The sequence below is a fragment of the Dunckerocampus dactyliophorus genome, chromosome 3 (assembly GCF_027744805.1).
Source record: "Dunckerocampus dactyliophorus isolate RoL2022-P2 chromosome 3, RoL_Ddac_1.1, whole genome shotgun sequence".
Taxonomy (NCBI): domain Eukaryota; kingdom Metazoa; phylum Chordata; class Actinopteri; order Syngnathiformes; family Syngnathidae; genus Dunckerocampus; species Dunckerocampus dactyliophorus.
In genome coordinates, this window is record NC_072821.1 from 12,192,883 (window position 1) to 12,202,697 (window position 9,815).

The following is a 9,815-nucleotide window of genomic DNA, read 5'->3' on the forward strand; positions in this document are numbered from 1 at the left end:
TACTGCTAAAACAGTCAAAACATTACAACCTTAGCTCACACGTCCCCATTCAAACCATTTAAATCCGCCATTTGCAAAGACAGTCAAAACACTGATCAAAACAACAGTCAAAACACTGAAAACACTTTTTTACCATAGCCTCATTGAAACAATACAAGTAATACTGCTAAAACAGTCAAAACATTACAACCTTAGCTCACACGTCCCCATTCAAACCATTTCAATCAGCCAATTGCAAAGACAGTCAAAACACTGATCAAAACAACAGTCAAAACACTGAAAACACTTTTTACCATAGTCTCATTGAAACAATAGAAATAATACTGCTAAAACATTCAACACATTGCATCCTTAGATACCAGTCTTTCTACTATAGCTATTTTGTTAAAAATTATATTTTCTTAAAAAATATCATGATTACCTGTCAGCCGTCCATCCACCAGCCTTGTTTCTTCAATAGCAAAGTACAAATGACCCATCTAGGCCACTCCCTCCTACATCTAGAACACTCCTCCCAACCGGCCGATAAAGGTCATGGGCTGAGGAGGTGGGGGTAAAGGAAGGAGGCGTGACTTTGTTATTTACTTCAGAACGTGAGTAATATCTTAAAGGGCGTTGATGGGCGTGGCGAACGTGTTGGGGGTGTGGAAATGTGTGAGATGTCTTATATAACGAGGGGTGTTTGAGTCAAACTATGAGTGATTGTTCGAAAAAAAATGGCGGTGTTCAGGAAAAAGAGTCTGCATCTTGACGGGGGACGCCTGGTGGTTTGTGAGTTTAGAGGCATGGGAGTAGTTCCCTTTGTGGATATATACAGTCATGAATATATGGAACCAGAGGTTACGCAGCTGAGAATCTATTCTACTGAATTTGAAAAACTGAAGAGCTCCATTCAAGATTTCATCGTTTACATGCAACATGTGCACGACCAAGGGGATGTAGGACTTACGAGAATGTTGCCAAGTGTAGCGGTGAGAACGGATTCGCTACTGCGTGAAGAGGGTGGATCTTTTCTCGTCGATTGTTCGAGATCACACATCTGGCTGCTGGTCAGATATGCCACCTCTGCTGCTAATACTGCCAGACCAAGGACAGTTCTGGAGAAAGAGCGGGATTTCCCAATTCACCTTGCGTTCAAGGCGGTTGACTTCCCAAAGCTGGCTGATCTCTTGAAAGAAATTAGTTTGTTTTTCACTCAAGACAGTGTGAAGCGGAGGCATGCCCTGCTGGGGAAGAGGTTAACCACTCGAGCTGAAGACAGTGTTGGAAGACAGAAGATGACTAGTGATAAGAGGCGAATAAATCCGATCACCGTTTTTGACAGAGAACTGGAGGTTGATGGTTTGGTCGGAAGAGGGCCTGTTTGTGAATTAGAGACTGATTCCGTGTGATTCTATCACACATGCTGGGCTCCACCTTCTACAAAGACCTACCAGAGCCCAGCCTACCAGTACCGCCTCCCACAACCATCGTCTCTTTGGGCGAGAGGCCTACAATATCCTGCAGACTGTGTACGGATTTTATCAAGCCTAGAATTAACATCCCTGCGTGCTTTTCTCTATGTAAATGTTGATCATTCAGTTTTATATCAAGGTTTAATGCTTATTAAGTAAATAAAATATACATTTGAATGTGGTGTTGTGTATTTTTTTTTTTTGCCTCTCCCACCCCCCTGATCGTGTGTGCGTGCGTGCGTGCGTGCGTGCGTGTGTGTGTTAAAGTGTTACTTTTATTTATTTATTTCAAACGCAGTACCAGTATACTGCAAGTACCCAAATACAAGAATGTACTATATTTTATTTATTTATTTATTTCAAACGCAGTACCAGTATACTGCAAGTACCCAAATACAAGAATGTACTATATTCAATTTATTTATTTATTTCAAACGCAGTACCAGTATACTGCAAGTACCCAAATACAAGAATGTACTATATTTTATTTATTTATTTATTTCAAACGCAGTACCAGTATACTGCAAGCATCCAAATACAAGAATGTACTATATTTTATTTATTTATTTATTTCAAACGCAGTACCAGTATACTGCAAGTACCCAAATACAAGAATGTACTATATTTTATTTATTTATTTATTTCAAACGCAGTACCAGTATACTGCAAGTACCCAAATACAAGAATGTACTATATTCAATTTATTTATTTATTTCAAACGCAGTACCAGTATACTGCAAGTACCCAAATACAAGAATGTACTATATTTTATTTATTTATTTATTTCAAACGCAGTACCAGTATACTGCAAGTACCCAAATACAAGAATGTACTATATTTTATTTATTTATTTATTTCAAACGCAGTACCAGTATACTGCAAGTACCCAAATACAAGAATGTACTATATTTTATTTATTTATTTATTTCAAACGCAGTACCAGTATACTGCAAGTACCCAAATACAAGAATGTACTATATTTTATTTATTTATTTATTTCAAACGCAGTACCAGTATACTGCAAGTACCCAAATACAAGAATGTACTATATTTTATTTATTTATTTATTTCAAACGCAGTACCAGTATACTGCAAGTACCCAAATACAAGAATGTACTATATTTTATTTATTTATTTATTTCAAACGCAGTACCAGTATACTGCAAGTACCCAAATACAAGAATGTACTATATTCTATTGATTTATTTATTTCAAACGCAGTACCAGTATACAGCAAGTACCCAAATACAAGAATGTACTATATTCTATTTATTTATTTTGAAACGCATCAGGCTTTGCCCCCTTTACCTAGTCTTTGTGAAGCTTTGATCAACAGGGCTCCTCTTGGAACTTCTTCTCCTGGCTTGTTTGTCATGAATGAACATCCTGACTCGGGTCCATTTGGTGTGACTTCTCTCGGGAGTCCATCCTGGCCGCATCTCCATTTGGTCTGCTTTCTTATGTTAAAATGTTTTGCATCTCAGCATGATGTATTGGACTTGTAGAGCTTTCCTCACACAGCCATGCTATCCCTGCAGCGTCTTATCTTTTAATCAGCACTCTAGTGTTATGAAGGACTAAAGGAAGGTAGACTTGCAACCATTTGGGCTCTGTTAATAAAAATAAAAAGTCTAGAACATACTGTATAAAGGTGATCTAAAACAATAGATAGTGACTTTGTTAGGTATGTGTCCTTCTGAAAGCCTTTCCTACAAAGGAGTGTCTTGATTGAAAAGTGTGAATGTTGGTCATTAGCAAACCTGATTGTCCTGATGCATACATTTGACATTACAGGGCCAATTCCTCCCCCTACAGTGGATGCAAATACTGTACATACTGTATGTTGGCTAACAGAAAGACACGCATATACTGTTTACATATGACCAATATTATATTTATTATCACTATGTATATATTGTTAGAGGTTGTTATTATTGTTATTCATTGTCTAGTTGTCCAGATATGATGTTTTGTATGAGTTCTATTTATTATTTTCATTGTGTCCTTTTTAATCACAGTTAATTAGCACATATGTGTACTATTCATTTTGACTTCTCTTTTACTTCTTTCTTCATTTTTTCTTTTTATTACAGTTACAACACGGCGTTCAAGGGGTTGGTAATGACACAATATATGCATGCTACCCGTGCATTCTGTATGAAATCCTACAGAAGTACTGATTTTTTTTATTTATTTAATTTCCAAACACATCGCCGGTATACTGTAAGCATTCAAATACTAAAGCAGAGACATTATTTGATTAAAAAAACAAACCAACAAACATGCCCTGACTTGTCTCCAGGACATGGGGGGCCTCAGGAGGCAGGCTATGCTTCCTCAAGCTCCACCCCCTTTCGACAGATACCCGAAAAACCATCCGCTGTACCCACTACATTCTACTGTCATCTGGAACTTGATTGAGAGAAGGAGACTCTTTTTCCCCCAACCCTTATTTAATTCAACATGGCGCAGCAGAGGTCTTCAGGTAATATTCACCCTTTACTGATTACCACAAACCCATCATCCATCATTGGAGAACATTCCTATCATAAGAAATTCCTATGTAAAACACTATTGTCTAAACATTGACTAATATTTGTTTTTAAAGGGTGTTCATTAGATATAGAATATCATGTGTAGATATATATGTACTGTATGATATAGATTTCCTTTTCATCTCTGACATTATCTTAAAATATGCTTGATACTACTGTGTTGCCGGGCAAATTCGTAAGACCACTGGTAAACAACAGATGCATTACCCATAGCAAAACATACTTTCTCATCAATACAGTTAATCTTGTTGTTTGTTTTATTTCTAATGTCATTATTTTCTTTATAATCATACAGGAATCATCAAGGATCCACACAATAAGACGGCTGAATGCACCAACCTCGACAATGTCCCTACAACTTGGGGTTATGCCGACAATGAATCGACCTACGTGCCCGTTTATCGGCACAACGACGTAACCCCGTCTGAAGACGTTGGAAGGGCGACAAGATTCACTGCAAACATCATCACCCTCTTCCAAACCTTACTGAAAAAATGTTTGAATCAGGTAGCGTGGGAAATAGCACGATCTGAATGCAACGGCTGCATCATAGAACATCCAAGCCAGTTGCAGCATTCATGTCTCAATGAACAAGGAAGAGTCATTTACATCAACCACTACAGCAGGGTAGTTGACAGCGTTTTCCGTCCTACCCTGACAACCGCACTTCAGCAGCTGTCATGTGTAGAACCAGGATACGTTGTTATAAGTACAGAGAGACTTCTTGGTGCTGCCGAAGTAATAATACACGACCTGATGGAGAAAGCATGCTTTGGTCGCACTCAGGACGACGATGAGGAGCAAGGAAACGAGCCCTCACATAGAAAAATATCCATGGCTTTCTTGACATGGTTACACTAAAAACCATGTGTCTTCTTTTGTTTTTATTAACTTTTATATCTGTTTTATACAAAAATGTACATTTTTATATGTAGGATTACCTCACTTATGTACTTCAAATGACAAATTTATTCCTTTGTTTTATCCTGTCACGGTTAGGTACTGCAATGGGGGGCGCTACTGCTCCAACAGCCTGTTTCCCGCCCCCACTTCCTGCTCAGCCATGGCTGCTAATTGTCCATTGTTTTTCCGAGACTGCGTACACGCGTGCGTTCCTGTGCTTTCCCCTTTGTTTCTTTTTTCCTGGCTCAAACAACAATTGTTAAGTATATAGATTTTTTCTGCGTGTTTGCGTGTGTACAGTTTTCGCTGGTTGGTGTTCTTATATTTTTGGGTGAAAAAGCATCATTTACATCCAAGGATGGAGACCACCTTTAACCGTCAATAAAAGAGTTCTTTAAAAACTATGCCTCTATTTCCTCATTCGCTTTTCAATAAGCACAATCTTCCAACAACACGTCTTCATTGCATTATGAACACGAACATTTGTAGAGTGACGACGAGCGTCGGACAGTACAGTGACATAAAAGGCTTTGCAGAAGTATGAAAGAAAGTGTGAAAACTAACGTTTGCCTTCCTTACTGTGTTACCAGTGCTAACCAGGCTACATAGAAAATCAATACAAATAAGTAATTACATTTCTCAATCAAAAACTATGACATACAACTGCAGAATGAACTTGATCGGTACGTGAAATCATTTGCTGCTCAAATCTGAACGTGAAGAATGAGAAGTGCTGTGTGTCACCTTATCCACAGAGATGAATACATCAACTGTTGGCAACTTGGATTGCATAAAAAAAGAAAAGTTTAAAAACCTCGTCACTGTTTTCTGACCCGTTATTAAAATGTAATGTGCACTTTTTTATTATGTACTGCTTTTTAGGATGTGTGAGTCCTGCTTTCAGTGCATCACAATTATTGAAATTCACTGACCTGCTACAACTCCTATCCAAACTACCCTCTACTACTACAATATTTTTTTCTCAACGGCGAAATAAGAGGGAACAATTGTACTTGAAATATTTGCATGCAAAAACAACACAAAACCTTGTGTGACACAATAATACCACTGATGTACCTTTATTTATCATATTTAAATGTTTATAATGTCTTTTCAATAGTTGTAAAGTAATTGCACCTTTTAAGTCTTCATCAAAATTATTCCATAGATCCGTACCTCTCCGTGTGACACATTGACTCTTAAGGGTTGTACGTGTACACTGTACTTTCAGACTTCGCGTTCAGATTTGAGCAGCAAATGATTTCACGTACCGATCAAGTTCATTCTGCAGTTGTATGTCATAGTTTTTGATTGAGAAATGTAATTACTTATTTGTATTGATTTTCTATGTAGCCTGGTTAGCACTGGTAACACAGTAAGGAAGGCAAACGTTAGTTTCACACTTTCTTTCATACTTCTGCAAAGCCTTTTATGTCACTGTACTGTCCGACGCTCGTCGTCACTCTACAAATGTTCGTGTTCATAATGCAATGAAGACGTGTTGTTGGAAGATTGTGCTTATTGAAAAGCGAATGAGGAAATAGAGGCATAGTTTTTAAAGAACTCTTTTATTGACGGTTAAAGGTGGTCTCCATCCTTGGATGTAAATGATGCTTTTTCACCCAAAAATATAAGAACACCAACCAGCGAAAACTGTACACACGCAAACACGCAGAAAAAATCTATATACTTAACAATTGTTGTTTGAGCCAGGAAAAAAGAAACAAAGGGGAAAGCACAGGAACGCACGCGTGTACGCAGTCTCGGAAAAACAATGGACAATTAGCAGCCATGGCTGAGCAGGAAGTGGGGGCGGGAAACAGGCTGTTGGAGCAGTAGCGCCCCCCATTGCAGTACCTAACCGTGACAGGATAAAACAAAGGAATAAATTTGTCATTTGAAGTACATAAGTGAGGTAATCCTACATATAAAAATGTACATTTTTGTATAAAACAGATATAAAAGTTAATAAAAACAAAAGAAGACACATGGTTTTTAGTGTAACCATGTCAAGAAAGCCATGGATATTTTTCTATGTGAGGGCTCGTTTCCTTGCTCCTCATCGTCGTCCTGAGTGCGACCAAAGCATGCTTTCTCCATCAGGTCGTGTATTATTACTTCGGCAGCACCAAGAAGTCTCTCTGTACTTATAACAACGTATCCTGGTTCTACACATGACAGCTGCTGAAGTGCGGTTGTCAGGGTAGGACGGAAAACGCTGTCAACTACCCTGCTGTAGTGGTTGATGTAAATGACTCTTCCTTGTTCATTGAGACATGAATGCTGCAACTGGCTTGGATGTTCTATGATGCAGCCGTTGCATTCAGATCGTGCTATTTCCCACGCTACCTGATTCAAACATTTTTTCAGTAAGGTTTGGAAGAGGGTGATGATGTTTGCAGTGAATCTTGTCGCCCTTCCAACGTCTTCAGACGGGGTTACGTCGTTGTGCCGATAAACGGGCACGTAGGTCGATTCATTGTCGGCATAACCCCAAGTTGTAGGGACATTGTCGAGGTTGGTGCATTCAGCCGTCTTATTGTGTGGATCCTTGATGATTCCTGTATGATTATAAAGAAAATAATGACATTAGAAATAAAACAAACAACAAGATTAACTGTATTGATGAGAAAGTATGTTTTGCTATGGGTAATGCATCTGTTGTTTACCAGTGGTCTTACGAATTTGCCCGGCAACACAGTAGTATCAAGCATATTTTAAGATAATGTCAGAGATGAAAAGGAAATCTATATCATACAGTACATATATATCTACACATGATATTCTATATCTAATGAACACCCTTTAAAAACAAATATTAGTCAATGTTTAGACAATAGTGTTTTACATAGGAATTTCTTATGATAGGAATGTTCTCCAATGATGGATGATGGGTTTGTGGTAATCAGTAAAGGGTGAATATTACCTGAAGACCTCTGCTGCGCCATGTTGAATTAAATAAGGGTTGGGGGAAAAAGAGTCTCCTTCTCTCAATCAAGTTCCAGATGACAGTAGAATGTAGTGGGTACAGCGGATGGTTTTTCGGGTATCTGTCGAAAGGGGGTGGAGCTTGAGGAAGCATAGCCTGCCTCCTGAGGCCCCCCATGTCCTGGAGACAAGTCAGGGCATGTTTGTTGGTTTGTTTTTTTAATCAAATAATGTCTCTGCTTTAGTATTTGAATGCTTACAGTATACCGGCGATGTGTTTGGAAATTAAATAAATAAAAAAAATCAGTACTTCTGTAGGATTTCATACAGAATGCACGGGTAGCATGCATATATTGTGTCATTACCAACCCCTTGAACGCCGTGTTGTAACTGTAATAAAAAGAAAAAATGAAGAAAGAAGTAAAAGAGAAGTCAAAATGAATAGTACACATATGTGCTAATTAACTGTGATTAAAAAGGACACAATGAAAATAATAAATAGAACTCATACAAAACATCATATCTGGACAACTAGACAATGAATAACAATAATAACAACCTCTAACAATATATACATAGTGATAATAAATATAATATTGGTCATATGTAAACAGTATATGCGTGTCTTTCTGTTAGCCAACATACAGTATGTACAGTATTTGCATCCACTGTAGGGGGAGGAATTGGCCCTGTAATGTCAAATGTATGCATCAGGACAATCAGGTTTGCTAATGACCAACATTCACACTTTTCAATCAAGACACTCCTTTGTAGGAAAGGCTTTCAGAAGGACACATACCTAACAAAGTCACTATCTATTGTTTTAGATCACCTTTATACAGTATGTTCTAGACTTTTTATTTTTATTAACAGAGCCCAAATGGTTGCAAGTCTACCTTCCTTTAGTCCTTCATAACACTAGAGTGCTGATTAAAAGATAAGACGCTGCAGGGATAGCATGGCTGTGTGAGGAAAGCTCTACAAGTCCAATACATCATGCTGAGATGCAAAACATTTTAACATAAGAAAGCAGACCAAATGGAGATGCGGCCAGGATGGACTCCCGAGAGAAGTCACACCAAATGGACCCGAGTCAGGATGTTCATTCATGACAAACAAGCCAGGAGAAGAAGTTCCAAGAGGAGCCCTGTTGATCAAAGCTTCACAAAGACTAGGTAAAGGGGGCAAAGCCTGATGCGTTTCAAAATAAATAAATAGAATATAGTACATTCTTGTATTTGGGTACTTGCTGTATACTGGTACTGCGTTTGAAATAAATAAATCAATAGAATATAGTACATTCTTGTATTTGGGTACTTGCAGTATACTGGTACTGCGTTTGAAATAAATAAATAAATAAAATATAGTACATTCTTGTATTTGGGTACTTGCAGTATACTGGTACTGCGTTTGAAATAAATAAATAAATAAAATATAGTACATTCTTGTATTTGGGTACTTGCAGTATACTGGTACTGCGTTTGAAATAAATAAATAAATAAAATATAGTACATTCTTGTATTTGGGTACTTGCAGTATACTGGTACTGCGTTTGAAATAAATAAATAAATAAAATATAGTACATTCTTGTATTTGGGTACTTGCAGTATACTGGTACTGCGTTTGAAATAAATAAATAAATAAAATATAGTACATTCTTGTATTTGGGTACTTGCAGTATACTGGTACTGCGTTTGAAATAAATAAATAAATAAAATATAGTACATTCTTGTATTTGGGTACTTGCAGTATACTGGTACTGCGTTTGAAATAAATAAATAAATTGAATATAGTACATTCTTGTATTTGGGTACTTGCAGTATACTGGTACTGCGTTTGAAATAAATAAATAAATAAAATATAGTACATTCTTGTATTTGGGTACTTGCAGTATACTGGTACTGCGTTTGAAATAAATAAATAAATAAAATATAGTACATTCTTGTATTTGGATGCTTGCAGTATACTGGTACTG